Here is a 27,866-nt window from a genome sequence, read left to right as displayed (position 1 = left end):
TAGGACACACCTCCTCTCACGTGCCCCCCCCCCCCCTGAAAGGAGAGTTGTACAAAAGATTAAAGATTAAACCCACAGGTGCTTTTGTTACCACACAATTCCTTTTTATAATGACTTTTGAAATTTACAAATGCAACAATTTAGAAATTGGATGAAAGGTTTAGCACTGGGAAACACTTTTTGATACATAAGTAGTGCATTTTATATACAACTATATAGATCAGACAAAAATTAGGGACAAATAAGGAGGAAAGGGGGACAGAGGGACTTTGCTCTAAATCAGGGACAATTGGGAGCTATGCTAAACCCACAACAGTAAAATCAGTCTGTATATGCATGCTTGCTATACTCACTGTGGAACATAAAGGGTTAATCCTCTGCTTTGTTTGTTCTTGTCTTCTCTGATCCTTCCCTTCTTCCACTGTCCCCAAACCATCTCCTTATAAACAGAGCCTTGGGACAAGCAGCACATGCTCAGTTTGGTAGACAGTTTTTTTTTTCTTTTTCCTGGGAGAGTGCATGTGATCAGCACAGGGCCAATCAGCACTGTCCAAACAGAGAGTCAGGAGTCATGCAGTCTCATAGGACAATCAGAGGAGAATTAAAACTCCTCCTACCAGCTTTAACCAGACACTAAGGTCAATATATATCAAATTGCAGGCAGTATAAAAACGTATAAAAACATATTGTATGCCCTGCGATTTCTTCAGATAAAATGGTAATATAATATATTAATATGATTCTTGACAATATGCATATCACATGCTCGAGAAATGCTTCATAAAACAATGGTAAAATATATAAAATATATCTATATACTATGCAGATAAAATGAAAAAAAAAAACAGTGCTCAGTGAAGAGTGCACTAAAATAACAATTCCTAAAATAAATCCTAAAAAGATGGGTGAGATCCTAAAAAGCATATAAAAGCGTAACACATAAAAGTATTTCCATATAAAAATATGCAGCAAAAGTTCTTGTAGGTGAAAGCGAAATAAAATGAATAGTGTCCATATAAAGTGCAAGATGAATAAGTGACTGTATATGTGTGGATGGCCCCTTACCTTACCGCTTTAAGGTAACAGCGTGTGAATATGTCTCAATGTGTTTCCTGGTAACCTCCCAGTCTGGCGTATCCGGCTCCGCTGGTGTGTATCTCTAGTCTGAAATCAGAGTCCCCTTTTTTGTCCCTGGTGTATCCGCATCAGATACGCCTCACAATGGGGCATGGGGGGATGTAAAGAGGGATGCACGATAGTGTAGTATTTTCAAATGTTTATTGGCAAACAAGAATAAAAGCAAGGTACTTACAATAAGAAGTATCAAACAGGCATATAAAAAATGTCACTACCGGTGCCTCGTGTTCCCACATGTGTTTGTCACTGTAACCTGACTTCATCAAGGAAAAACTAGAGGCCATAGAAAGTGTCTTTTTATGTGTGTGTAAAATGGCATACAGCGGTCATTTTCGTGTGGATACGGTGACCGGAAGTAAGCCAGTGGCCATTTTCCAGTAGCTCCGGTGGCCGGAAGTCGTCCGGCAGCCATTTTCAAGTGGATATTCATTATAATGTCAACATCTGTTCGGCGGCCATTTTCTAATGGCTCAAAAACCGGAAGAATGCCGGCGGCCATTTTCCTGTGGATATTTGGCCAAAATATGTAAACAAATAACAGTACACAGATATAGGCTCTACATAATGGTGATAAAAAGCGATATATGCCAAATAGAACTAGCGGCGAGCTAGAAACCAATTAAGAGGATAAAATGGGGATGTATTAGGAAGATAAAATATATTTGTACTAAAAATTAGATATTTGATAAAAACTGTTAATAAAAGCAGGGTGTAATACTGGAGAGGGGTAAACACACAATGACCGTCTAAAATATCTCAAAATAGTAAATATGAATGAAGGGAAATAAAAATGAATAAAAAACACCAAGTACACCGGAAATGGCATAGGCGAGTAAATTGCACATTATTTGAGTAGAATAAATATGGAGAAGAGAGGAACGATAATATAGTAAGAGAGTAAGAAATCCATAAAAGCTGAAAATATTAGAAATCATTAATAAAACAATTGAGATCAAATTCTATATTAATACCCCGAGGTGCAACGTGAATATCTACTTAGATTCTAGTTGGCTAAGTGTTCTAACTTTGTGGCCCCCCCGCCAACGTTTCACATATGGTTTTATTCCCCAGAATTTCAGTTGTGTAGGGTCTTTATTATGGTGAGTGGCGAAATGTTTTGATATGTTATGTTTGTCAAAGCCTTTGATTATATTTTGTACATGTTCTCCTATACGTATTTTGAGAGGTCTTTTTGTTCGACCTATGTATTGAAGCCCGCAACTGCATTCCAGGGCATAGACTGCTCCTTCTTTGTTACAGCAAATGAATTCCTTAATTCTAGAAAAGAGTACTCTATCCTCTTGGAAATTCACTAAATCTAGAAATGTAATCTTTTTATTGCTTATTTCCCAAGTAAGCTTAATATTCCTATCATTTAAGTTTAGATCTTGAAGGAAATTAGATAACTGTTCTTGGTCACCTTTCCACAGGATAAAAATATGATCGATGTATCTTCTATAGGTAAACAGGCAATCTGGTAGATTGGAAAATATTCTCTCTTCTTCCCATTGTGCCATGAAGAGGCCTGCTACACTTGGAGCAAATTTAGCCCCCATAGCAACACCCATCTTTTGAAAGTAGTAGTTGCGGTTGTACCAAAAATAACTGTTCTTTAGGCAGAAGTCAAGGCATTTCACAATGTTTGAATGTTTCCTGAGTCCCCATTTAACGGCTTCACAGGCTTGATGATGTAGTATAACTGTATAAAGAGATGATACATCTGCTGTAGCTAACCACCACGGTCCTTCCTCCTTTGGGATATTTTCCAAAACTTGTAGCATTTGCTTTGTGTCCCTCAAGTAGGCCTGCGTCTTTTGTACTGCTGGTTGTAGGTAGCATTCGATGTATTGCCCCATCCTTGCTGTGAGGGAGTCTATCCTGTTGACAATTGGTCTGGGTGGTGGATCGTTCTTGTCTTTGTGCATCTTCAGGAGCGAGTATAGGAGAGGTGTGTGACATGATTCCGGTATTAGGTATTTGGCCTCTTTTTTATTCAGGATGTTTCTTTTCATGCCTAAATGGACGGTCTGTTCTAGGGCTTTCCTGCATTTAAACATAGGGTTACCCAGAACTATAGGTATCTTCATCTTGTAGCATGTGAATTCATTCTGGTACTGTATTGTTCTTTAGAAAGGACAACGATTCCTCCGCCTTTATCTGCTGGTCAAATTACTAAGTTCTTTCTCTTTGTGAGTTTGCAGATTCCACTCTTTATGTGTTTAGGTTCCTCTCTTTTCTTAATCTTCAGATCCTTCAGTTCTGCTAAAACCACTCTCTTGAACACCTCAATATGTTTATTGTCTTTTACTGAGGGGTTAAAAATTGATTTGTTCCTTAAAGTGCTGTGCATGATTTCTTTGTTGGAATATGCACTCTTGGATTTAAAAGGATCACTATATACTTTTTAATATTCAGTTTTCTGATGTATTTCTGAATCCCTATATATGTTTGGAATTTATCTAGGTTTTTTGTTGGTGCGTATTTGAGGCCTTTGTCGAGGACTCCAATTTCTTCATTACTAAGTGGCTGTCCGCTTAGATTGAAGACCCTTCGCCTTTTATTCCCTTTTTCTTTTGTTCTCTCTTGCCTCCTATGCACCCTCTCTTCTTTCTGGTATTCTCCTAGTCTCTCTTTCTTCCGCCGTATTCCTTGGTGGGGGGTACTTTCTGCCTCTCTCTAAAAAAGACCTGTCATAGTCCATATCGGAATGGTGATGTCTAACAGATCTATCCTCATCTGGTCTGTAGCTCAGAGGTGCATAATAATTATATGTGGGTATAGGGCTCCTTTCATGTGGTCGATGAGATCTTTGTGCTGGAGAGCCTTATGAGAAAGTTAGGTCACAACATGGAAAAGAAGGTTAGTGGGATGGGCTAGGTCAAAAAGTTTTTAATATATTTTTACACAAGGTACAGAAAATGTTTTGCGACAATCAATGCACATGGTGTGAACAAACCCTAACACTGAATAAAGACAGGATACTTGAAATAGGGCTAATTACAGTTTACCAGTGTCTCCTGTTAAAGTGCCATTGCCATGTTAAAACATGCATATACTGTACATAACAACCATAATGAAGGTTACTATCTATATATAAAATAGTTTATAACTCACTAAGCCTAACAATGTGTACAAAGGACCATATAAATTAGCCCTGGAAAGTTGGTTTATGGGCCTGTTCTCATATATGTGCTTGTAAAAAGTTCCCATGCATTTCAGTGCATGGGAACAACATAACATTTAAAAGTACACTAAAGGAAACTTCTCTGTTCACACCACAAAGGGGTGTGTGTAAGAAATACTTCCACAAACTGCAAGAACATTCAAGGCAGAGGATATATGATCTGTACAGATTATAACTGGAATTGCTATCAGTCAAATGCAACAACTTCTGTATTAGCTAGAATAAATACAGCTAGTTTTCTTAACAGTATATTTTTAAAGAATATGTTAAACAACATTTTATATTCCTGATATGTGCCTGCTGAACCATGTACTTGCGTGAAAAAGTCGCCTGTGTGAAATCTCTGGTGCTCCTGCCAGTCCCTCTGCTTTCCTATTAAAAAAGGACCACACTAGACATGATAGAATAATAGGATCAGTTGATCACATTTCTGGCTGTGCTGAGAACTCTGCTCTGCTCAAATGAATAGATTTGTGCTGACACTCCCCCCTCCCCCTCACACATCCATTCACTGAGAAGTGTATTGCTGTTTCTCCACCCCCACCTCCCCACCTATTGGTAAGCTGCAATATATTACATTTTTGGTTTAGGGTTTAAAACTGCTTTAGGAAACAAAAACAAGTGGCAGGATTACTTCTTAACAAGCTGTTAGTCCAACTTGTTATAATGCATTTCCTCTGACCTAAAAAATAAGGATTTTTCCATAATGGACACTCTTCAGTGCAGCTCAGTAACACTAAAGATGGCCATACATGACTCAGGCTGAATGAAAAAGATTGAATCGATTCCTCCATCCACACATTCCAGATATATGTCGGAATCTATTGACTGCAGTGCTGATAAAGCTGAAATTTTCCAGCAAGCCCATTCGTTAGCAGCATAGGCATGCGCAGGGGGGGGGGGGGGCAGGTGTGCCTAGGCACACCCTTATCACTACATGCTGTCCTGACTCCCTTACTGCCTGGGCTTCCCCCTGTGTTGCCCCCCCCCCCGCAGTGCTGCTGGCTTCCCTCCTATCCTCTACCCTGGCTGCTGTGGGGGATATTTCGGGATGGAGAGTGGGGGAAGGGGCTTTTAAATTTGTCATTTACCAGCCCTCTCCTTTTCTAAATGAACACAGTGAGCACACTCACTCACTGTGTTTATTCATAACTGAATCATAGTAAACTGGTTTATTATGCTTCAGTTTGTAAATGCACAGGGCACTTCCCATTCATTTACTGTCCCATGCAGCTGAGGCTGCAGAGAAAGGCATGTGTGTTCGAGCTTTGGGGTGCACACCCTAATGAGGCTGCATACACCTATGGTGAGCAGTCAGTTGTTAGCAGTAATCAAACAAGACCAGTCATAGATGAATCAAAATTTGGCTGGTCCCAATGAACCAGCCGAATTTCAATCTATCTATGGCCTACTTTACTGAGCTCCCTGCAAAGCTGCTGTGTCTATTGCATGGGCAGACACAGCGCCTAAGCTTCTTCGGTGCAGGTTCTGTGGCACTGTGTAACAAGCACAGTGGCCAGACAGGAGACTCTGCTCAGTGAAACTGAGCCTACCCTTTTAACAGATTTAGTTTCACTAAGCTGAGTGTGTGTTTGTGTGTGTGTGTGTGTGTGTGTGTGTGTGTGTGTGTGCGCGTGTGTGTGCATGTGCATGTGCACATGCACACACAGGCAGCACTGCTACCTGAGGCAGCCATCTTTGCCCCAGGGTGGGGGCCAACAGTGGCTGCCTTGGGTGGTCCTTGGCATGACACATGGTACCAGCAGTTGAGAAATTTGTACCCTGATACTTACTACAGGCAGATGATCTATGCAAAGATAGTATGCTGTCTCTTGGTTTTGTGGATAAAACAATGCCCTGGTCTCTTTAACTTTTAACCATGAAGAAGTAAAATAATATTTGGGATATTCAACATGTAATGTGAAGAGTGCCTTTTATCAGTCCGAATTCCTTGCACAAATTCTCAAATTAGATAAGAGCCCCAAAGAATCTAGAGTCTTCACATAACGTTGCTAGGTTATAGGATTCTCCAATAGTCCTAAGCAGGAAGGACTAGACCAATTAAAACACAACTCCATTTAGAGGGAGAACCTCTCTAGGAGCAGGTAACAATGGGAATTCACTTCAACAAGGACTTAAAAAAAGAACACCCCACATTTTTTATAGAGCAAGGAAGGGCTAGAATGTCTCACAATATTTTTATTGTCTGTATCTTCTTGTCCATGCCATAACCAGATCTCTATTTCCTGTTCTAGTGTCAAAGGGGCAGGATGTGAGAGGAAGATTTTCCAATGGTCTTATTGACTAGTAAAACCAAGCCAAAATGCCAAGTCTTCTTCTATCTCAAACTGGCTAAATTTCGATTTAAAATGCTTCCAGAATAGGAAAGTGATATAACTGAGATGGGACGTTGCCAATGTGACCAACAGATAAAAACCAGCGTCCCTGTGTCCAAGGGGAAATGTTTTCCTATGATAGAAGAGAGCAGGAAAGGAAAGAAGAAAGGGTTTTGTTTTAAGCAATGAGAAGTATTTGAAGAGTAGAAGTGATTGTCAGAGAAGACCTTAACACTTGAGGACATTTATGAGAGTGTCAGAGCAGTCCAAGTAGTGCAAGTTTGGTCCTAACATGATCCATAATTCTGTAGGCCTCTGAAACCAACCACTCTGCAGATTTGTAAAAAAAACACAGAAAAACCAGTATTGCAATGCTCTTTTTTTTCGGCGGGGGATGTTGTGGGAGAAGATTGGTTGATCAGACTGAACAGCGATACCAAACTAATTTGGTGAAGAAAACGATCTTTGTACTCTGTATATTTTGTGTTTTAAAAATATGTGGTTTGGTGGGTTCTAAACAAATTTTGAAATCCATAAATATGTGTATAACTCTAGCCACACATTTTACAATCTGATTGTACAAACTGAACTATGCCCTCTTAACAATCCTCCCCAGCCTCACCAACAACATGCATTATGAGAAGAAATCCAAACACACCAATACTTTAGTAGTAGATCCAAAGAAGATTGTACAGTCAGATTGTACTGTGTACATGCAGCCTAAAAGGTGGTCAAAGAATTGTATAACTGCAGACTATTCAATATATTTGGGGGTGTATGTCACAGGTAACTTCTAAAGGTAACAAAAATTGCTCATTGTGACCTGCTTATACAGTACTTGTAGTATAAGCAAAAAGGAAGAAATATATTGTCCCGCTGGTGTTCAGGAGTGGGGTGCTGGCATGAAGTATCACCATCTAAGTAGTGTGTAAAATGCTTAGAAAAATTGCCACTCTCCCAGTCCAGTCTATGCTGTTAACATGTGTGAGATGGCCTCACCCCTCCACAAGCCACGCCATCTGACATGTTTTGCCCCACCCACTGGAGCCTAGTCATCGATACCTCTACATCTCACACATGTTAACAACACAGACTGGATTGGGAGAATGGAGATTTTTCTAAGCAAAAATTGTCCAATGTGGTCTAGTAAACAGAAAAGCAAAGTGTCAATGTATAATTTAATAAAAATATATGCCTGTTAACAGAGGCTTTGGAGCGGAGTACTGATGAGGAAGAACTGCACATGGCATTGAAATGTATGCCACATGGTAAAATTCCTGGCTCAGATGGCTGTACTGTTAAATACTATAAAATGTTTGCACAAATCCGATTCCCTCTTTTTTTAAATGGGACCCAATTTCTGGCAGGGAGCCCTGATGGAACATATTCCAGTGACCTGCCAGTGCAACAGGCCAATATTAACTTTAAATATTGACACAAAATATTTTGCAGAAATTCTCATCAACCCTAACCCATACTCCCCAGATGGATGCATTAGGACCAAGTGGGTTTGGTCCCAGGCAGGGAAACCAGGGAATAGGATGAATAATTTCTCAGAATTCTTTTATCCATCCTACTACTGGCAATGGACATAGAAAAAGCATTCCATATAGATTGGTCCTTTTTTCTAATAACACTGCAACACATCAGCCTAGGCCCAAAAATGCCTGCATTGATAATTAAATTCCATCTGCCATGGCCAAAATCAATGGCCAATACCCCCCCTTCCTTTTTTTCAGTAAAGGCATTAAGCAAGGCTTATGCGTCATGCTACACTGTACCCAAACAAATTTTTTAGCATTTTCTTCATACAAATAGGGCTTTTTTGGTGGTATTTAATCACTGCTGGGTTTTTTTATTTTTTACAAAAAAAAAAGACCAAAAATTTTGAAAAAAAAATGTTTTTCACTTTTTTTCTGTCAGTAAATTTTGTAACTAAGTAATTTTTCCCCTTCACTGATGTGCGCTGATGAGGCAGCACTGATGGGCACTGATAGGCTGAACTGGTGGGCACTGATGATGTGGCACTTATGGGCACTGATGAGGCGGCACTTATGGGCACTGATTAGGTGGCACTGATGAGGAGGCACTAATATGCCACACTTATGGGCACTGATAGGTGGCAGTGATATGTGGGACTGATGAGCACTGTTAGGCAGCACTGGTGGGCACTGATAAGCGGAACTGGTGGGCACTAATAGGCGGTACTAGTGGGCACTGTTAGGCAGCACTGATGGGCACTGATAGGCAGCACGAATAGGTGTTACTGATGGGCTCTGATGGGCATTGATGGGTGGCACTGATGGGCGACACTGATGGGCATTGATTGACAGCAGTGATGGGCATTGATGAGCAGCACTGATAGGGGGCACTGATTGCAAGCACTGACTGACACTGCTAATGGGCACTGATTGGTTGCACTTGTGGGCAGTGGTGGGCACTGATTGCTGCCACTGGTGGGCAGTGATCGCTGGCATTGGTGGGCATTGGTGGGCACTGTATGGCGACACTATTTTTCACTATTGTAATCAGGGCACTGATCATCAGTGCCCTGATTACATTCCTAAATGTCCCCCTGCGTGGAGATGCTGCTGATCGGCTCTCCTTGCCACACACTCTGTCAGTGTGAGGCGAGGAGCGCTGATTGCCTGGTAGTTCCTTGTTTACATGTGACTGGCTATGATTAGACACAGCCGATCACATGTTTAAAGAGCTGCGGACGCAGCTCTTTCCAAAGATCGGGGTCGCGATATGTCCTAGCAACACGGCGCGGCCGCGATCGCCACATGCCCCCGCGGGCGCATGAGAGTGGCCGTTCTGGGACGCCGTCATATGGCGGCATCCCAGAACAAGAGCTGCACCACCCCGCCGTCATTTCACAGTGGGCGGGCGGCAACCAGTTAAACACAACTTCCAACATTTAATCAACATCTTTTTTGAAAATCTGTAAAAATGGAACGTGCCCAATTTTCTTAACTGGACCGAATCAGCATAGTAAAGATGAACCTTTCATCAAGACTCCTATTTCTCCTCCATATACAGAACCTTTATTCACTATATCTGGTCTCCCACAGTACACAGAACATGGAAATGCAATTATTTCAGTAAATCTAAACGGATAAATACCTTTTCTCATCAGCAGTATACAGGAGCCTTGTGACTTGTATCAGTTCCTAGTAAAGCTTGTAGGAGGAGTTTTCATTCTCCCTTGATCCTCTGTCTGGACAGTGCTGATTGGCCCTGTGCTAATCCCAAGAAAAAAACTCTCTAGCAATACACACCAAACTGAGCATGTGCAGGCAGTCCCCTGGCTCTGTAAATATCAGGTTATTTTTTGGAGACAGTGAAAGAAGAGGAGGATCAGAGAGACATGATCAAACATCCTTTATACACAATGCAAAGGATTAGCTCATTAGACTCCACAGTAAGTATAACAAGCATGCTTTACTGCATATACAGACTGATTTTACTGTTGTGGGTTTAGTAGCACTTGAAGGCCCTATATAGCTAAATAGCAACTACATCTGGTTTGGCCTTAAACCCTGATTATGGAACCAATTGCTGACTGATGCAATTGACAGAATACTTCTGGGGTATTAAGCCCATAGGATTACCATTAATCAACACAATTTGTTATAACTAGGTATAGATGGATCTGCCTGGGTTTGATTCACTGAGGGATTGGAGAACCCTTTTTGAAATTTGTCTAACCTGAACTTGTTGGCAAATCCTATTGAAATCTCTGGGGGCAAATCCTGTTATTAAATTCTGGCCATTTTTAGGGCTTAGAATACCAAACAATGGGTATTGTCTTTTCATGCGGCTGCAAGAACAACATTAAAAATACACAAATCCTTTAAATAAAATGCTTGAAAGAAACCTTTGATCTCAACATGCTATTATGAGACAGCTCGCTTTTCACATACAGTCTCGGTGACAGCGTATGCTGGCAAAGCATAATAGGCTGTGGAAGTTTTTTTTTTTTTTTTTTTTTTTTAGAAAAACCTTTTTTTTTTTTTTTTTTTTTTTTTTTTTAGTTTTTACAATTAACTTGATTTATATACAGCAGCAGTACCCCAATCCAATTCACATAAGTTTGAAAAAGAAAAAAAGACTTTCATTATTCAGTAATATATGCCTGCTTTGACTGGCAGATAAAAGTTGGCCCCTGAGGCTCTCCTTGTTCTTGCTGCTGGAAAACTCTACTGATGCTGGATATTTTCAATTAAACTTGTTGAGAATTAAGAGACCATGGATGATACAGCAATTTAAAATTGGCCAGCAGTAGGGCATTTTTAATGTGGGAATATTGGTTGCAATGTATCAAAAAAAAAAAAAGAAAAAAAAAAGGCAAGTGTTTTAGTACAAGGAATAATATAATGAGAGACCTCAGATGACACAACAGTGTAAAATTAATCAGCAGCAGGATCATTTTAAATAGCAAAGCTAAGCCCAAATTTACTAAAGACAAATCGGACAAGCTGGGGTTATACTACAAGATTTAAGATAATGCAGAGATAATGCAGTGTAAAATTGGCCAGCAGCAGGAGAGTTTTAATCAGGGATAAAAGGAACTAGTTTATACCTAACTTTTATTTTTCTATGGTGTTGGGGGACAGTTAATGTGAGTGGTATATTATGAGCTGGTTTAGGTGCACACTGTTCTTTCATCTTTTTTTCTTCAAAACAAGTGTTGATAAATTAAAAGTGAATGCTGTTCTTTGAGCAACCCAAACATAAAAAGGCCACATTAACATAAAAAAAAAAAATACTAAAGAAATAAAAACCCTAAAATGCCACCCCTGAAACCAAAGTACTCTTTTTTTTCAAAGGGAAGCCTTGCAGCAAAAAAAAAAAAAAAAAGAAAAAAGGAAACAGTATAACCTTAAAAAAGGCCATATTGACATACAAAAAAAACAAGACCATCCTTGATGCCCTTGACAGCCAACCTTCAAGTTACACCGAAGTTCACCTTTTCTCAGCCCAAACAAAGCGTAGAAAAAATGGGAAATGTCGCTACTGGATTTAAGAAGGTGGCACCAAATTCATAATTTTTTTTAAAGCTTTCCAAAACCTTTGCATTCTCTGGAGAATATATACTCCTTGAAAATGTTGTTTGTGCCCATAAGAGGCCTGACTCACATTTGACCTTCTATCTCACACTTGTATAAAATTGTATTCACACTGGTCCCCCACTCTGCCTTCCAAAATGGGTGAGAGAGTTTGACCAGTGTGGCTCTCCAAACCAGACCAAACATAAAATCTTTAAACTAGTGTTCACACCTTTCATAAACCCAACTACAGCAGAGAATAAAATATACATTTTTAACCAGGTGGTACAATCCTTCACTGTTCTTGGGACCAGCAAGTTTCCACACTGTGCTGGCGATTTAATCAGGAATTTTATGGGTTTGATTTGCTGAAAGCAAATAGGTTGTTCACTTCTCAAAGGAACTTGCACTTTGCCCCAGAGTTTTGTGAATGAGGCAAAGCTGCTCTGAATTCCATCATCCAATGATATTCAAGCAAAAATGTTGGGTTTCTTTTTACTTGCATATGATTGGCTATTCTTTGCAAAGTGAAACATCATCACATTCACTAAGCTCTGGGGCCAGTTCCCTTGTAAAATGCAACTTCCCTTGCAAAGTGAACAGCAGTTTTGCTGTTAGTATATCAATTTCTTTGTCTGATATATGGTGGCATTGCTCTCTGATTCAGGAATACTGGTGACAAGTAATGATATTATCAGCAAAATCTCCTCCATCTCCCTCCTTTTCAGCCCATGGTTTTCCTGTTTCATAAAACCAAAACCTTAGTCTGCATGGCACAAAAGAAAGAACCTATGGATCGGACTTCAGAGGCAGATGAGCCACTAGATAGCATAAAATCATAACATTTTATTTTTTTTTTCTTCCCTTTTGGATGCATTAGTCATTGCTGGAGAACTATTTTGTAACCCCCTTGTGGGGCTTTTTTTCATATACAAGTAAGTAGTCCATGATCTGTGGCTCTATAATGTTATTATATAGAATTGGGGAGTCGTCTGTTTAGATCATCTGGTGTTAATTGTGTATATATTATCGTAGGCCACAGTCACATTGGGAGGTTATTGTCCTCCCCTTTGGATGCCCCAGTGCCCACACCTGAAGTTCTGCTATTATCCTACATTTGGCATTTTTGGGCAAGGTGAACGCTCTGTTTAGATATGTAACTGATGTATATGTTATTTAAGTTCTCAAAGTGGTGTTTCGTATGTACGAAAAGAAACTTGAAAAGTTAATAAAAACATTTTTTAAAAAGAACTAATTGTCATGTTTTCATTGGATAACTATTGTTTAGTGTAAGCATTTGTCACACATAAAAAATCCTTGTATTTTACAATTAATATTCAGTCCACACAGAATATAACAGAAGTATTTTCTAGCATTGTCTCAGATATATTCAAGTGCAACCCACATTTTTCAGGTACTGTTTTGTTTTTATTAAGCATTTATAATATTATCCTGTTGTAGTTTGAAAAAAAAAATGTGTTTGATGTTTAAGTATTTATTGTGCTAAATAACCTCTTTTTCTGTATAACCAGTAGTTAGGCTGCACAGACAAAAATATTTTTCCTGTACTGACAAATTAAGATGCAAAGCTTATAACTTTAGGCTGCACTCAACAAATTATTTTTCTTTCTTTAGCATTTAGGACAAATTTAAACACAAGAATTATTCACTATTGGTGAAAGAAAGATCAGCATTGGTCTCTTGACCTACTTGTGAAAGAGGAAAGATTGCCTGAGATTCAAGCATAAAGGTATTTAACTTTTTTTTTACCTTTTTAGTTATGGCTTTTGGTAATTTACTTATGGGGGGGACGAACAATTAAAATGTAAAAAACATGTCCTCTACAATTATAGAATACAATTTTAAAAAATAGTAGTGGACATGTCAATGTGAAATAATATTTCAGTAATAGCTTAGATTAAAATTTCTTTTATAATATTGGGGCATAAGGAAGGCGCTGTAGTTCCCAAACTTGTCACAACAGCATACCAGCAAGCCAATTACTCCCATTGAAGTAGCTACCATTGTCAACAGGATTGCTTGCCCGGGGGGGGGCAAGCCATCCCCATGGAGAAGACAGTAATTATCGCTAGAGGCTATAGCAGCTGCTTCCGATAATCGCAAAATCGCACAGACAAATCTGGCAGGCTGGTTGTACCCAAGTTGATCGATCGATCAATTTGGTACATTCAGCCTGCCCATTAATGGTTTTAATCTCGGCCGGTTCAGTAGGAACCGTGTATGGCCAGCCTACAACCATCATTTGAGCCAGGGAGCCACTCAATCCTCCAAAGTTAAGATCTGGGGGATGCCCAAACTCACACTTTAGGAACTGACAGCTTTTTTTTTACGTTTTTCAGTTTTATGACGATTTACAGTAATCTGTTTACATACAAGGCGAGAATGGGATTTTCTATTGACATGTCTCAAATGATGGCCTACTGTTGCCATGATGTGGGGTTTAGTAGGTGTGTTTGGGTGTATATGTTCCTGTATTTATTTGTATGTATGCTTATTACAGCTACATATGAAGTAATCCTTACAGTATTTCAAATAAAAGAAAATGTTTGAAATCAATATAATATACTTGATCTGCATGTTCTTTAACACCTACATTGATATTAATATTCTTGTTCATTTCTAATTGATGAACATCAATGACTATGGTATAGTTCAGAATCCTTTTCAAAGTATACTGTAATATGCACCCTTGATGTTGCCTTCTTGCCTGCTGAAAGTGCTGTACCATTTTGTGGAGGTGCAGCTGCTGTGTTGTGAGAAATGAACACTGGATTAGCACAGAATGTTGTAGTGTTGAGTAGAATTGTGCTGGCTTGGTTACAATGTGTCACTGCTGGGATTTGATTCCATAAACAAAGTATGATATTGAACATACTTGACCCTATTTGCTGCTAAGGTCTATATGAGCCTTGCCAATGCCCAGGAATGTAGGGGCATGGATCCGCCCTGTGAGGGAAAAGAATAAAACAAGCACAGGATGCAATGTTAACATAAGTCTAAATTACTAGAGCCTGACAAATGTACTAAGACTTTGTATTAACAGTAAGCTATGTACACCAAAATATTTTGCTTAGTTATACGGACCAAAAAAAAATTGGATTGATTAATCACTTAAATTTCAGTAGTTTATTTTAACTAAGACCTGTAAATGCTTTTGTAGATTTCCTTTTAGCCAGGGATCTTCAAAGGGACACCCCGGAATTATAGATGTGCAGTAAGCTTCCTTGAATGCTTACTAAATCTACCTGATTAGTGTTTTAGATCATAAACATGAAGAGATCACTATCTTGAATTAAGGATTTCTAGGAAAGAGCTGAAGGTTAGAATGTTTTTTGAAGTGGTTCAACAAGAATGTAGGCTTTAAACTCATAATGCATCAAAACCGCTTGCATATCAATACAAACAGATGATAATCCCAGCACTTTTTAGGAGCAGTTTGCCCAGGTGCAGTCCATTAACAGGCTACACAGGAACAGCGGTATAATGCAGCAAATACCGTGTGTATCAATAATAATTACATATAAATTCAGAAAATGCTTCAAATATTTGTCCAAATGAATATATATAATATATATAATTGTCCAAATGAATAGATACATTAATAAAAATATACATGCATAGTTATCACAAATTGTAGTACATACTTGAGTCCTGCTTTTCATTCCCACCAGAGATTCTTATTTTCTCTGTAGATATTTTTTGGATTTCCTCCCACAACTAAAAACATGTTAGTAGGCAAATTCACCTTCTTCAGCAGGAAGAGAAGGGGTTTGTGGCTGTAGGCAGATGGTAGGGATCGTTACCTTGAGCTGTCAGGGAATGTATCATAGGGTGTCAGAAGATGGTCAGTGGACATTGGTATTAAATCCAATTAGTCTGTAGAACTTTGGACTGGAGGAGTAGACACTATCTTGATGTATGCTTGAGTTGCAGCAGGCCCAAGTGAACATGTATTGTTGCATTTTGTCATGTGCTTATCAGTTCTAGAATATGAATCTTTTAGAAAAGGCTGATAAGTAGATTTCCAAAATGTTGGAATGATCGGTTTGGGTGCATTTAGAATGTGCTGCAGCTGGAAAGAGTCCAGAGAAGGACAACTAAATTATTATGGGGACTAGAGGATCTCAAGTATGAGGAACAACTACAAGCGCTAAATGTATTCTCCCCTGAGAAGAGACGCTTGAGAGGAGATATGATAGCAATATACAAATATCTCAACGGGGTCCCAGCGTAATTATGAAACTTTTCAGTCCCAGGGAGTGTAAGAAGACACGGGGCCACACGTTGAGACTGGAGGTGAAGTGGTTTAAACTTAAGCTGCATAGGGGGGTTTTCACTGTCAGGGCGGTAAGGATGTGGAACTCTCTTCCACAATTGGTGGAGGTGGCAGGAAGTACGAATAGTTTTAAAAGACTCTTGGACGTGCATCTTAGTGAAAACAATATACGGTTATATGGGAAATTATTTTCTGCACACACACACACCTAACACAGGTTGAACTGGATGGTCTGTTGTCTTTATTTAACCTTACCTACTATGTAACTATGTAACTATATAACCAGCAAGGTTTTCCTCTATTTGTATGTGTGTGGTGGGGGTGGCTGTGGTTTAGTAAGGTGTGGGCTGGTGCAAGTTTGGTGACTAAAGTAGAGCTATGGGCAAAACTATTTTTTTTCATTTTGGATAGAGTAAGGGAGGGTTAAAACCCCCATTGGTTTCTTTTTTTGCCATCTGTGCCCCATTAAGTAGATTTACCTTCACTTCCTGTCCCATAGTCAAAACAGGAAGTGAGAAGAAATCCCTGCAAATGAAGGGAATCTCTTGGGGAACCACAGACCACCAGAACTAGTATCCCCATTGAAAGATTTGCCCTCTATTACATTTTACTTTCACTTTCACTGCTAATGGTAAACAGGACAAATAGAGAGAATGAATCTCCCTAATGGGGGCACAGACAGCAATTAAAACTGACAGGTGTTCTAAGCCATCTCCACTCTATCCAAATCTAAAGAAAAAAACTTGCCTTTAGTTATACTTTAAACTGTTAACACAGGGAATTATTCATTCTTTATGAAAATCAAACACGCTATACCACACATCAGAATTGAAGAAACTACCTGTATATATTACAAACTACGTATCAATGTATCAGCCTTTTCCACCCACAACTAAAAACATGTTAGTAGGCAAATTCACCTTCTTCAGGAGTAAGTAAAGGAGGTTGTGGCTGTAGGAAGGCAGTAGGGATGGTTCCCTTGAGCTGTCAGGGAATGTATCATAGGGTGTCGGAAGGTGGTCAGTGGACATTGGTATTAAATCCAATTAGTCTGTCTGACTTTGGACTAGAGGAGCAGACACAGTCTTGATGTAAGCTTGAGTTGCAGCGAGCCCAAGTGAGCATGTATCGTGGCATTCTGTCATGAGCAATGTGAATCGGTTCTTCCATTTTTACCAGCTTATCAGCTCTAGGAATATGAGTCTTTTAGATAAGGCTGATAAGTAGATTTCCAATATGTTGGAATTATCAGTTTGGCTGCATTTAGAATGTGAAGTAGCAAGGTTTTCCACTATTTTTATGTGTGTGGTGGGGGTGGCTGTGGTGTAGTAAGGTGTGGGCTGGTGCAAGTTTGGTGACTAAAGTAGAACTATGGGCAAAACTTTTTTTTTACGTTTTGGATAGAGTAATATAGGGTTATAACCCTCATTGGTTTATTTTTTGCCATTTGTGCCCCATTAGGGAGATTTACCTTCCTGTCCCATAGCCAAATCAGGAAGTGAGAGGAAATCCCGGCAAACAAAGGGAATCCCTTGTGGACCCCCAGACCGCCAGAACTCCCCATTAGAAGATTTCCCCTCTATTACTTTTCTGGGGGAAACCCAAAATTTGGGATTTTATTTTACTGTCACTTTCAATTCTAATGGTAAACAGGACAAATAGAGAGGGGGAATCTCCCTAATGGGGTACAGACAGCAATAAAAACTGACAAGTGTTCTAAGCCATCTCTACTCTATCCAAAACTAAAGAAAAAGTTTTGCCTTTAGTTATACTTTAAAGCGGAGGTCCGCCGAAAAAAAAATATTAAAAGCCAGCAGCTAAAAATACTGCAGCTGCTGACTTTTAATATATGAACACTTACCTGTCCAGGGAGCCCGCGATGTCGGCAGCCGAAGCCGATCCGGCTGCTGCTCTTGGCTGCTGCTGCTGCCATCCTTGGTAAGGGAATAAGGAAGTGAAGCCATGCAGCTTCACTTCCTGGTTCCCTACTGCGCATGCGCTAGTCGCGCTGCGCATCCTCTCTGGTCCCTGCTGTGAACTGTGTCTCCCAGAATACAGCGGGGGAGGGCAGTGTAGGCACCGGAAGTGGCGTAGGTCACCACAAGTGCCGTGGTGATCTATGCCAGGAAGTGGGAGCAAATACCTGTATTAGACAGGTATCTGCTCCCTCCTCCCCTCTCAAAGGTGCCAAATATGACACAGGAGGGGGGGAGGATTCCAAAAAGTGGAAGTTCCATTTTTGGGTGGAACTCCGCTTTAACCTGTTAATGCAGAGATTTGTTCAATTATTATTTATTTTTTAATGAAAATTAAACACACTATACCGCACAGCATAATTGAAGGAGCTATATTACAAACTACATATCAATTACATTCCAGTAGAGAAAACGGAAGTATAGGGCCCTGCCCATATGAGCTTACAATCTAAGCCAGAGATCATTAAAAGGCGTGAGTTTCTAGGTTCCTTTCCCCTAATGCACTGAGTCAAATATTTATAGACTGTATATATATACACCATTTATTTTATACAACTTTTTTAAGGATTATATATAAGCAAAGTGTCTTATCTTTTTTGTGTTTATATGGCATGATGTATTGAGGCAGGTTCCTGCAGTGTAATGTCTTTGTGCTAGCTTCTTGCGGAAGGACAGTTCATAACTAATATATCCCATTAATACTACAAGTATTCCATAAACTGTGTGTTACCTGTCCGCTGGGCATATGACTGCACTGTGGTTAATAGGTCACATTTTACCCTGGAGGCCATCTGTGGCACACGTGTCTGGGAGCTGACCTGTCAGAGTAGTGACTGTCATGTGGAGCTTCCTGTCATTATTTCTGATGCTTAAAGCTTGTTCCTAGACTGACACAGAACCAAGACTTGTGTCGTTTTCTCTTCCGAAAACAGATGATTGCAGCAAAACTGTTAAGCGTTATTCTAGTGGCAGCATAAAAAAATCAACACTCAGAGGGTATGATATCCCCTTCAGCTCAGGGCTGGACAATGCAGCTCTTATTCTGGAGCTAAAAAAAAGCTTTTCTTTTCATCTGTTAGCCTGTTTGTCCACTTTTAATGCTGCTGAATGCTATTTTTTGTGCCACATATAAACATGGTTCGCATTCAAGCAGCATATTCATTTTCGACTGAGCTGCCAATGCACAGAAATGGACCAAAAAAATAAAATAGCCATGCATTGCAGCCTTTTTTCCAACCACAACACACAGTAGTGCATTACATTGAATTGTGGTGCATTGTGGTGCTTTTCAGTTTATGTGAGTCATAGCTGCATTGAGTTGGGTTACTATTTAAAATGAATGAAACCACAATGTGCTGAGGCACATAACATGTGTTAATATGCATTGAGGTGACGTGTGCGTTAGTGTGCACATTAGCACAAGGGTGTGTTTACTTTAAACATTGCAAGTGTGCTGAAGTCAGTTATCTTTTATGCTGTTTTTAAAAACCTCCAACTTCTGTTGGCTGCTACAAGAGCCATGTCTGAATTCCAGCAACTGTCAGACAGGAGCAGTAAGTATATACATAATGTCAGGGGTGGGCAGGAGGGGCAGCTGCCCTGGGTGCTGTGGTATCATGCGTGGTGGAGGGGCACCACAAGGAGATTGGGGGAGGTAATTTGTGTTGGAAGGTGGAATATGGGGGGGTGGCAGGGGGTATGTATTGTTCTGGGTGAGGAAATTTGGGGGAGAGTACTAAGAGTGGTGATTTAGGGGGATTTATGCTAGGAGGGGGGATGGAGGGGATTTATGCTGGGAGGGGGGATTTGGGGGGACTTTGTGCTGGGAGGGTCATTTGAAGTGGAGGAGAGAAGATGTGTACTAGGGGGGAATTTTTAGGGGTAGGGGATTTAGGCTAGGAGGAGTGATTTTTTTTGTTCAGGGGCAAAGATTTGTGCTGAGAGGGGGGCTTTCAGCAGGGGGGTGGATTTGTACTGGGAGGAGGGGGAATTTAGCTTAGAGGGTAAGCTTGCAGATTAGTGATCAGTGTTTTTGCGTGGTGATTTTTGTTGACACATAATTCTCATACATCTTGGAGGGGGATTCGCAGTCTGGCATGTTCGCCCTGGGCTTTAGATGACCTTGTCCCAGCACTGCATACTGTAATAGTCCACTTATAAAACAAGATATGTCTTAGATGCCCATACCTACCAATAAGGTGTTAGCTTTCACACAGTCTAAAAGGAAATACATGACAGCAGTAATTTGACATGGAGCTATGGACAAAACCTTTTAACTTTCCTTTTGTTTAATTCCTTCTCTTTTCATTTTTGAAACAATTTGAAATGTTTTATTCTTTCCCTAGTTAATACCATTTATGACCACGTGCCATTCTGTATTTCAAGTAAGGAGAAGTTGGGTTGCTGCCAAAGATGCTAAACTAGCTTTACTTGCATATCCTTAGCTTTAAAAATGGCTTTTATAATCTGACTTTTTGTAATGCCCAGCAGCTCCACTCTTCTTTTCACCTGTTTATTTGTTTTAGTGCAGTGGACTCATACACGCCATTGTAAGATACAGAAGTACATTCAGCACTAGTGTGACTTTGGCCCCACATCTCTTCTCACTGTTAGCACACTACCCAGTAGGGGGCCTTTTGGAGGGTATTGAAACTGAACAGGGACTGCCGCCATCTGTGACTATATACACTATAGTTTTCATTTATTTCAGGACAGGCATGCTTCGCCAAGCGCCTTTGTATACTGAGTCATTCAACTCAATGCCCTCTTTTAACCTAAAACAAAGGGGAGAACTAAGTATGCATTGGGAATTCAAGCCGGGCATCTCCTTTCAATACTAATGTTTATGGGGCCTTAAAAAGAACCAGTCAATAATGAGGATTTGCAATAATCCCTATTTTTTATAATAGGGCAGACATATTTTTTTACTTGTATTCTTGTATTCTCTCCCTGTCAGAGCAAAAGTGTCAGGTAGATTGTCAGGTTGAAAGATTTCCCCCTTTCTTGGCTGAGCTCTGTATTTATACTCAACAAACTGTAAAATAATAAAGGTACTGCAATAATTACATGAAATAAATTTAGTCTTAAAGCCTTTAGTAACATGTTACAGCACCTGCCCACACCCCCTGATCCCTCCCCCCCCCCCCCCCATCATGACAGTGGGAGGAGATTCTTCTCCCAGCACCCACTGTCACAATTTAAAAACTCCGCAGCTGTGCAGGACTCCGTCTATGAGTTATTGAACTACAATAATCTATGAGTTATTGAACTACAAGTCCTGTTTGCCGCCACAGCAGACAGCTTGTAGTTCTCAATGAACTGCAAGGGTGCTGGTGAGGGGAGCACTCTCATAGTTCATTGACATTTCCTACAGCTTTTAAATAGAAAGTCCATACAGACATATGGGAAGAAAGCTGTAAGCAGGGTCTGCAGGATCTTGGGTACAATGCTCTGCAGGCTTCTGAGGAAGAAAATAGTATGCGCACATTTTTTTACCTGCAAAAATATGTGCATTTATTATTTGTTTTCAAAGGTGCAGATCAAATAAGTGAACAGAGATTTTCTTTTCACATGATCATGTATTCTTCATTAGCAGTTCGAACTCAATGCAAACATATTCCATCACAGTTCTAGTCTACAAGGATGGATCTGGCATAGGCTTTTTTCAAGCATGTAAAGAAAAATCTGTTTGCTTTAGTTATTTTAACCAGTAAAATCCATTATAAGGATAACTTTCACATAAATGCGTCTCTTTAACTGAGAATTGCGCGGCCGTGCAACGTTGTACCCAAACAAAATTGACGTCCTTTTTTTCCCACAAATAGAGCTTTCTTTTGGTGGTATTTGATCGCCTCTGCAGTTTTTATTTTTTGCGCTATAAACAAAAAAGGAGCGACAATTTTGAAAATAAAGCAATATTTTTTACTTTTTGCTATAATATATACCCCAAATATATTTAAAAAAACTATTTTTTTCCTCAGTTTAGGCCGATATGTATTCTACATATTTATGGTAAAAAAAAATCACAATAAGCGTATATTGATTGGTTTGCGCAAAATTTATAGCGTCTACAAAATAGGGGATAGATTTATTTCATTATTATTAATTTTTTTTTTTTTTAATAGTAATGTTGACCATCTGCATTTTTTATTGGGACTGCGACATTATGGCGGACAGATCAGACACTTTTGACACTATTGTGGGACCATTGTCATTTATACAGTGATCAGTGCTGTAAAAATGCATTGATTACTGTGTAAATGACACTGGCAGTGAAGGAGTTAACCACTAGGGGGCGATGAAGGGGTTAAGTGTGTCCTAGGGAGTGATTCTAACTGTGGGGGGAAGGGCTACAACACACATGACAGTGATCACTGCTCTCAATGACAGAGCGCAGTGATCTCTGTCCTGTCATTAGGCAGAACAGGGAAATGCTTTGTTTACAAAAGCATCTCCCTGTTCTACCTCTCCGTGACACGATCATGGGCACCCGGCGGACATCAAGTCCCACAGCGCTGCTTCTTAAAGGGGATGTACCTGTACGCCCTTTTGCTCACCAGTGCCATTCTGCCAACGTATATATCGGCATGCGGTGGTCGGGAAGCGGTTAAAGAGTCTATCAAGATTTGAATCTGGACGAATGGTAAATCCTGAGATTAAAGACCCACACACACTATTAGATTTTCTGCAGATTTTTGTCTTCAGATTTACCAAAGCCATGTAGTGCAAGGGCCTGCCCGATTGCATACAAATTGAAATTCTTAAAGGTTTGACCTCATATTATATGGTTTTGGTAAATCTGAAGACAAAAATCTGCAGAAAATCTAATAGTGTGTATGGGGTCTTAATTCATAATAAACTATATTTTGTGGCTTGTGTAGTTTAGTTGTCTGGCAGTGAATCCCTCAGTGTCCTATCATGCCACCATAAGCCTAAAACCCATAAGGGGTTACATCCCCTCAAGATGAGTTGTGGCAATCCGTTCCCTTAATGAAAAAAATTAGCCAGTGGCTAGAATTATAAATTACAACCTCTTGATGTTCATTTGCCCACTTACTTGTGAGTTTCTCACCAGTTATTAAATACATTGGAAGATTTTGTATGGGATGAAGAGTTCATATGTGACTTTTCAAGCTTATGCTTGCCTATTCCTCACAAGTTTATAAGCAGTATATTTTTGTTTGGAACACTATTGGGATTTTCTGTTACACATAATACAGTATGTGGATTATTGAATTGTTACTTACTCACAACTTGGCTCCATTTACACCTGTGTGACTTGTCATGCAACTTTGGACATCAAAGTTGCATGATAAGTCGTTCCCCATGTTTTCCAAGGATAACCATTCATATATGCGCGATTTAGGCCAGGTTCACTATAGAGTTTATTTACTAAGGGAAATACACTTTGCACTACAAGTGAACTGCAAGTGCACTTGGAAGTGCAGTTGCTGTAGATCCAAGAGGGACATGAAAGGAAAATAAAAAACAGCATTTTTGCTTGTGCATGATTGGATGATAAAATCAGCAGAGCTTCCCCTCATTTCAGATCTTCCCCTCCGATTTACAGCGACTGCACTTCCAAGTGCACTTTTAGTGCACTTGTAGTACAGAGTGGATTTGCCTAATCAACCCATTTCAACATGAAAGTCCCATGACTTCTGATCCAACTTTGCCCTGCAACGTCGGTCAGACATTGGTCAGACTTTAATGAACAGGATCCGATTTGAGATGAGTGCAACTTGGGTCTGGTATGGATTTGTTTTTTTTTTCCAGTACATTTTGCAGTGCTAACATTGCCTCTGAGCACAAGTTGCATGTCACAAGACGGATCAGTTAAAATGCTGAAGCGACTTGGATACGACTTCAGTGATATTGAATGGGCTGAAATCGGACCAAAGTCAGACCAAAGTAGTGCAGGAAACTTTTCCAAAGTCGGACCGACAAAAGTCAGACCATTTAAGACAGCTCTCATAGGCAATCATTGATTTATACACGTCATGCAACACGTGCTCTCTAAGTCGGAGCATATGTCGCACCAGTGTGAACCGGGCCTTAAAGTTGCAGCAACTTCAAAGTAGTTCATGCACTTCTTTGGTCTGACTTTCATGCAACTTAAGGGCCATAGACTTTAATGTTAACCCTCAGAAGTTGCATGAAAGTCGTACCTGAATGTTATACAATGCAACTTGTGTGCAACAGTTGTCCATTATCACTGGTCAAAGCCAAAGTTGTTTCCAACTTGCACCCACCCAAAGTTGCATCAAAGTAGAACATCGAAGTCGGCGCAACTTTGGAGTCGTACAAGTGTGAATGGAGCCTTCATCAAGGGGGTGAATAAGGTTCAGGAGGGTAGTATTTTCAATATGAACTCAAGATCAAGAATACAGGGACATGATCTACCTTAAATTAGCAGAAGGATTATTTTACTGAAAGAGTAGCTGATGCTTGGAATAGACTTGTAGTAGAGGTAGTGAGTCAGTCAACAGTAAGTAGATTCAAACATGCATGGGACAAACATAGATCTACACTATGGTAAAAAAGTTATATATATATATATATATATATATATATATATATATATATATATATATATATATATAAACATAAATAAATAAAAATGAGGCAGACACAATGGGCCTCAGAATCTTTTTTCTGCCATTAGTACTGTTCTATGTTTCTATTTACTGGTCAGATAGACAAAAAGAGTGTTTCCTTTCAGTCATGATGGAATTGTATAGAAAACCTCTGTCTGGGTATAGTAATATTGCAAGCAGATTCAGGACATCCCCACTACATCATGAAAGGAATTACGGTAGGACAAATTATAAGACTAAGATGGGTCTGCGCTGATAAAGAATATTTGGAGAAAGAGGCAAGGCACAAAGTATCTCCTGAACTTTTTTTGGGCGACATGCTTTCCGCGATGCAGGTTGCAGCGAGATTTATGCCTCGTACACACGAGCGGACTTTCCAGCAGACTTGGTCCGACGGTCTTTCCGCCGGACTTTCCGGCGGACTACCTGAACGGATGGACTTGCCTACACACGACCGGACTTTCCGGCAGGCTAAGTCCGCCCGTCTTTCCGACGGGCTTTCGCCGGAGTTACGGCGGACTTTCAGAATGAACGGACTTGCCCACACACGGACAAGTCCATTCATTTTGAACGTGACTCAGGTATGATGGGACTAGAAAAGGAAGTCAATCTCGCCGCGAGATTGACACCTTGCGGGCCCCATCGCGGGGCATACCAGGCCCTTAGGTCTGGTATGGGTTTTAAGGGGAACCCCCTATGCCGGAAAAACGTTGTGGGGTCCCCCCTAAAATCCATACCAGACCCCGATCCGAGCACGCAGCCCGGCCGGTCAGGAAAGGGGGTGGGGATGAGTGAGCGCCCCCCCCCGAGCCGTACCAGGCCGCATGCCCTCAACATAAGGGGTGGGTGCTTTGGGGGAGGGGGGGCGCCCTGTGAAAGCCCGAGTGCTATCACACTGGAGTGGTGCACTTTTAGGATGGTAAAAAATGTCCTGCAAGCAGCATCTTTGCAGCGCTCTAGGAGCGGTGTATACACCACTCCTAAAGCGCCCCTTCCTATTGAAATAAATGGGGCAGCACCGCCAAACCGCCGGCAAACCCTTTTTCAGCCGCTAGCAGGGGTTAAAAGCGTCTCGGTAGCGGCCGAATAGCGCCGCTAAAACGACGGTAAAGCGTTGCTAAAAATAGCAGAGCTTTACCGCCAACACCCGCCCCAGTGTGAAAGTAGCCTAAAAGTGTGCATTAGGCCTAAAGGGAATTGTTAATGTTGTTTATATAAATGTCCTTGCTGTGCACATATCTTGAAAAGTGAAGTAGTGATATCCATGATTAATGATAGGATGTTTGCAATTACATTATTTATCAACAATGTTGTTTATCTCATAACTTGTTGAAATTGTACCATTCAGTATGTTTGTAGAAGCACAAGATTGGTTGCATGATTATTTGTATGATATAGACAGGGCTGGATTTCCCACAAGGCCACCGAGGCCAGGCCTCGGGGCGGCAGTGGTGCATGGGCGACGACTTCCCAGATTGCCCGGGATTGTCCCTTAATTATGATTTTTGTCCCGTGTCCCGGGCACCTTCATTCCGGGACAATACAGTGTCCCGGAATGAAAAGAAAAAAAAACGGTCCGCCTCCGCCACTCTGATATAGTTGCACTCATCTGCAGCAGAACTGATTGCTAGGCTAGGGCCGCCCCGCGTCTAGCAACCAGTGACGTCGGCTGACACGTGGGCAGTGCACCCTATGGCTGAGCAGCGCACCTCTGAGATGAGTCCACCCACCTCCTCTCTCCTTCTCCGCCTCCGGCCAGCAGCAGAGAGAGAGAGAGAGAGAGAGAGACCAACCAGGCACACCAGAGCGACGAGTCACCAGGATCCAGCCTGTGCCCACTGCCTAGTCAGTGCCAGTGAGTCCCAGGGCCGCCACCGCCTACTCCTGAGTCCCGCAGCCGCTACAGGGGAGCACATTGCCAGCAGCCCGACTTCTCCAGTCCGGTTCTCCTCCTGAGCCTCCTCCCGCCCACGAGGGCCACGAGTTTTGAGCCGCCACTGCGCCAGACAAACTTCCAGGACCAGGTTAGTGTTTGTTCATGTGGCAGCAAATATCATTCATGATAGTGATACAGCAACTTGCTGGCAAATTCTTGTTTAGTCACTATTCAATTATTAACCACTTAAGCCCCGGACCATTTTGCTGGCCAAAGACCAAAGCACATTTTGCGATTCGGCACTGCGTCGCTTTAACTGACAATACGTGGTCGTGCGACGTGGCTCCCAGACAAAATTGATGTCCTTTTTTCCCACAAATAGAGCTTTCTTTTGGTGGTATTTGTTCATCTCTGCGGTTTTTATTTTTTGCGCTATAAACAAAAATAGAGCGACAATTTTGAAAAAAAGCATTATTTTTTACTTTTTGCTATAATACATATCCCAAAAAATACATAAAAAAAAATTTTTTTCCTCAGTTTAGGCCGATACGTATTCTTATACATATTTTTGGTAAAAAAAAATCGCAATAAGCGTTAATTGATTGGTTTGCGCAAAAGTTATAGCGTCTACAAATTTTGATAAAGGTGAAGCTTCAATTTCACAGCTCTACAAAACATTTAAAGCAGAAAAATTGCAGGTTATTTACCCTAATATTGATATAGCAATGCATATTTATCTTTGCACTCTGGTTACTAACTGTTCAGCAGAACGATCTTTTTCATGTCTGAAACGAGTAAAGAACTATTTACGATCATCTTTGGGTCAAGAAAGACTGAACAGTTTAGCTTTACTTGCCATTGAGTCAGAACTTTTAAATACTTTGTCCTACGAAGATATTATAGAACTAAACAATTGTAGGGAGTTTCTTACTGCTATAATCTGTAAAAGGCATTTTCTGCATTACAGAGTATTTTCCGTCTGTACAATTAAAGCCAGTTATTTTCAGTGTGGAGTGTGTGGAGTGTGAAAATATGTTTTTAATTGATCTATTGTAGCAGTCATCAATAAAGGACGAGAATGGTGGTGTGTGTATGTGTGTGTGGGGGGGGGGGGGGCGGCATTGAAGGACCCGGCCTTGGGGTGGCAAAGGGAGTAAATCCGGGCCTGGATGTAGAAAAGAAGAACCCCACAAATGTAGCCAGGCACTTTAATGAGTATCACAGTGGTGATAAACTCATCTTGCAGATTTTATAGATATAGGTTAAACCCCTAAGAGGGGTGGTAATGTGTTTTGACTGCTATGTAAAATGAAGGATATTGGCTTTTTACCATACATACTAGAGCTCCAGGAGGCTTTTGACCAGGGCATGACCTATTTTTATATATGACCTGGCACCTCCTTGTATGAGTTG

At 40.6% G+C, this 27,866-nt stretch overlaps 1 protein-coding gene across 5 annotated transcripts in view; it reads left to right on the top strand.

Moving 5' to 3' along the window:
* Positions 1-27,866, top strand: part of CHRM1 (cholinergic receptor muscarinic 1) — a 459,583-nt gene that overhangs the window by 67,082 nt on the left and 364,635 nt on the right. For all 5 annotated transcript variants that reach the window (XM_073604947.1, XM_073604944.1, XM_073604941.1 and 2 more), the window contains exon 2: positions 13,344-13,458. The gene's annotated coding sequence lies outside the window, so the exon portion shown is untranslated. The remainder of the gene's footprint in view (positions 1-13,343; positions 13,459-27,866) is intronic.

This window comes from Aquarana catesbeiana, linkage group LG11 (assembly GCF_042186555.1).
Source record: "Aquarana catesbeiana isolate 2022-GZ linkage group LG11, ASM4218655v1, whole genome shotgun sequence".
NCBI lineage: Eukaryota > Metazoa > Chordata > Amphibia > Anura > Ranidae > Aquarana > Aquarana catesbeiana.
Note: the sequence above shows the minus strand (reverse complement) of the source record. Positions and strands in the feature narration are given on the sequence as shown.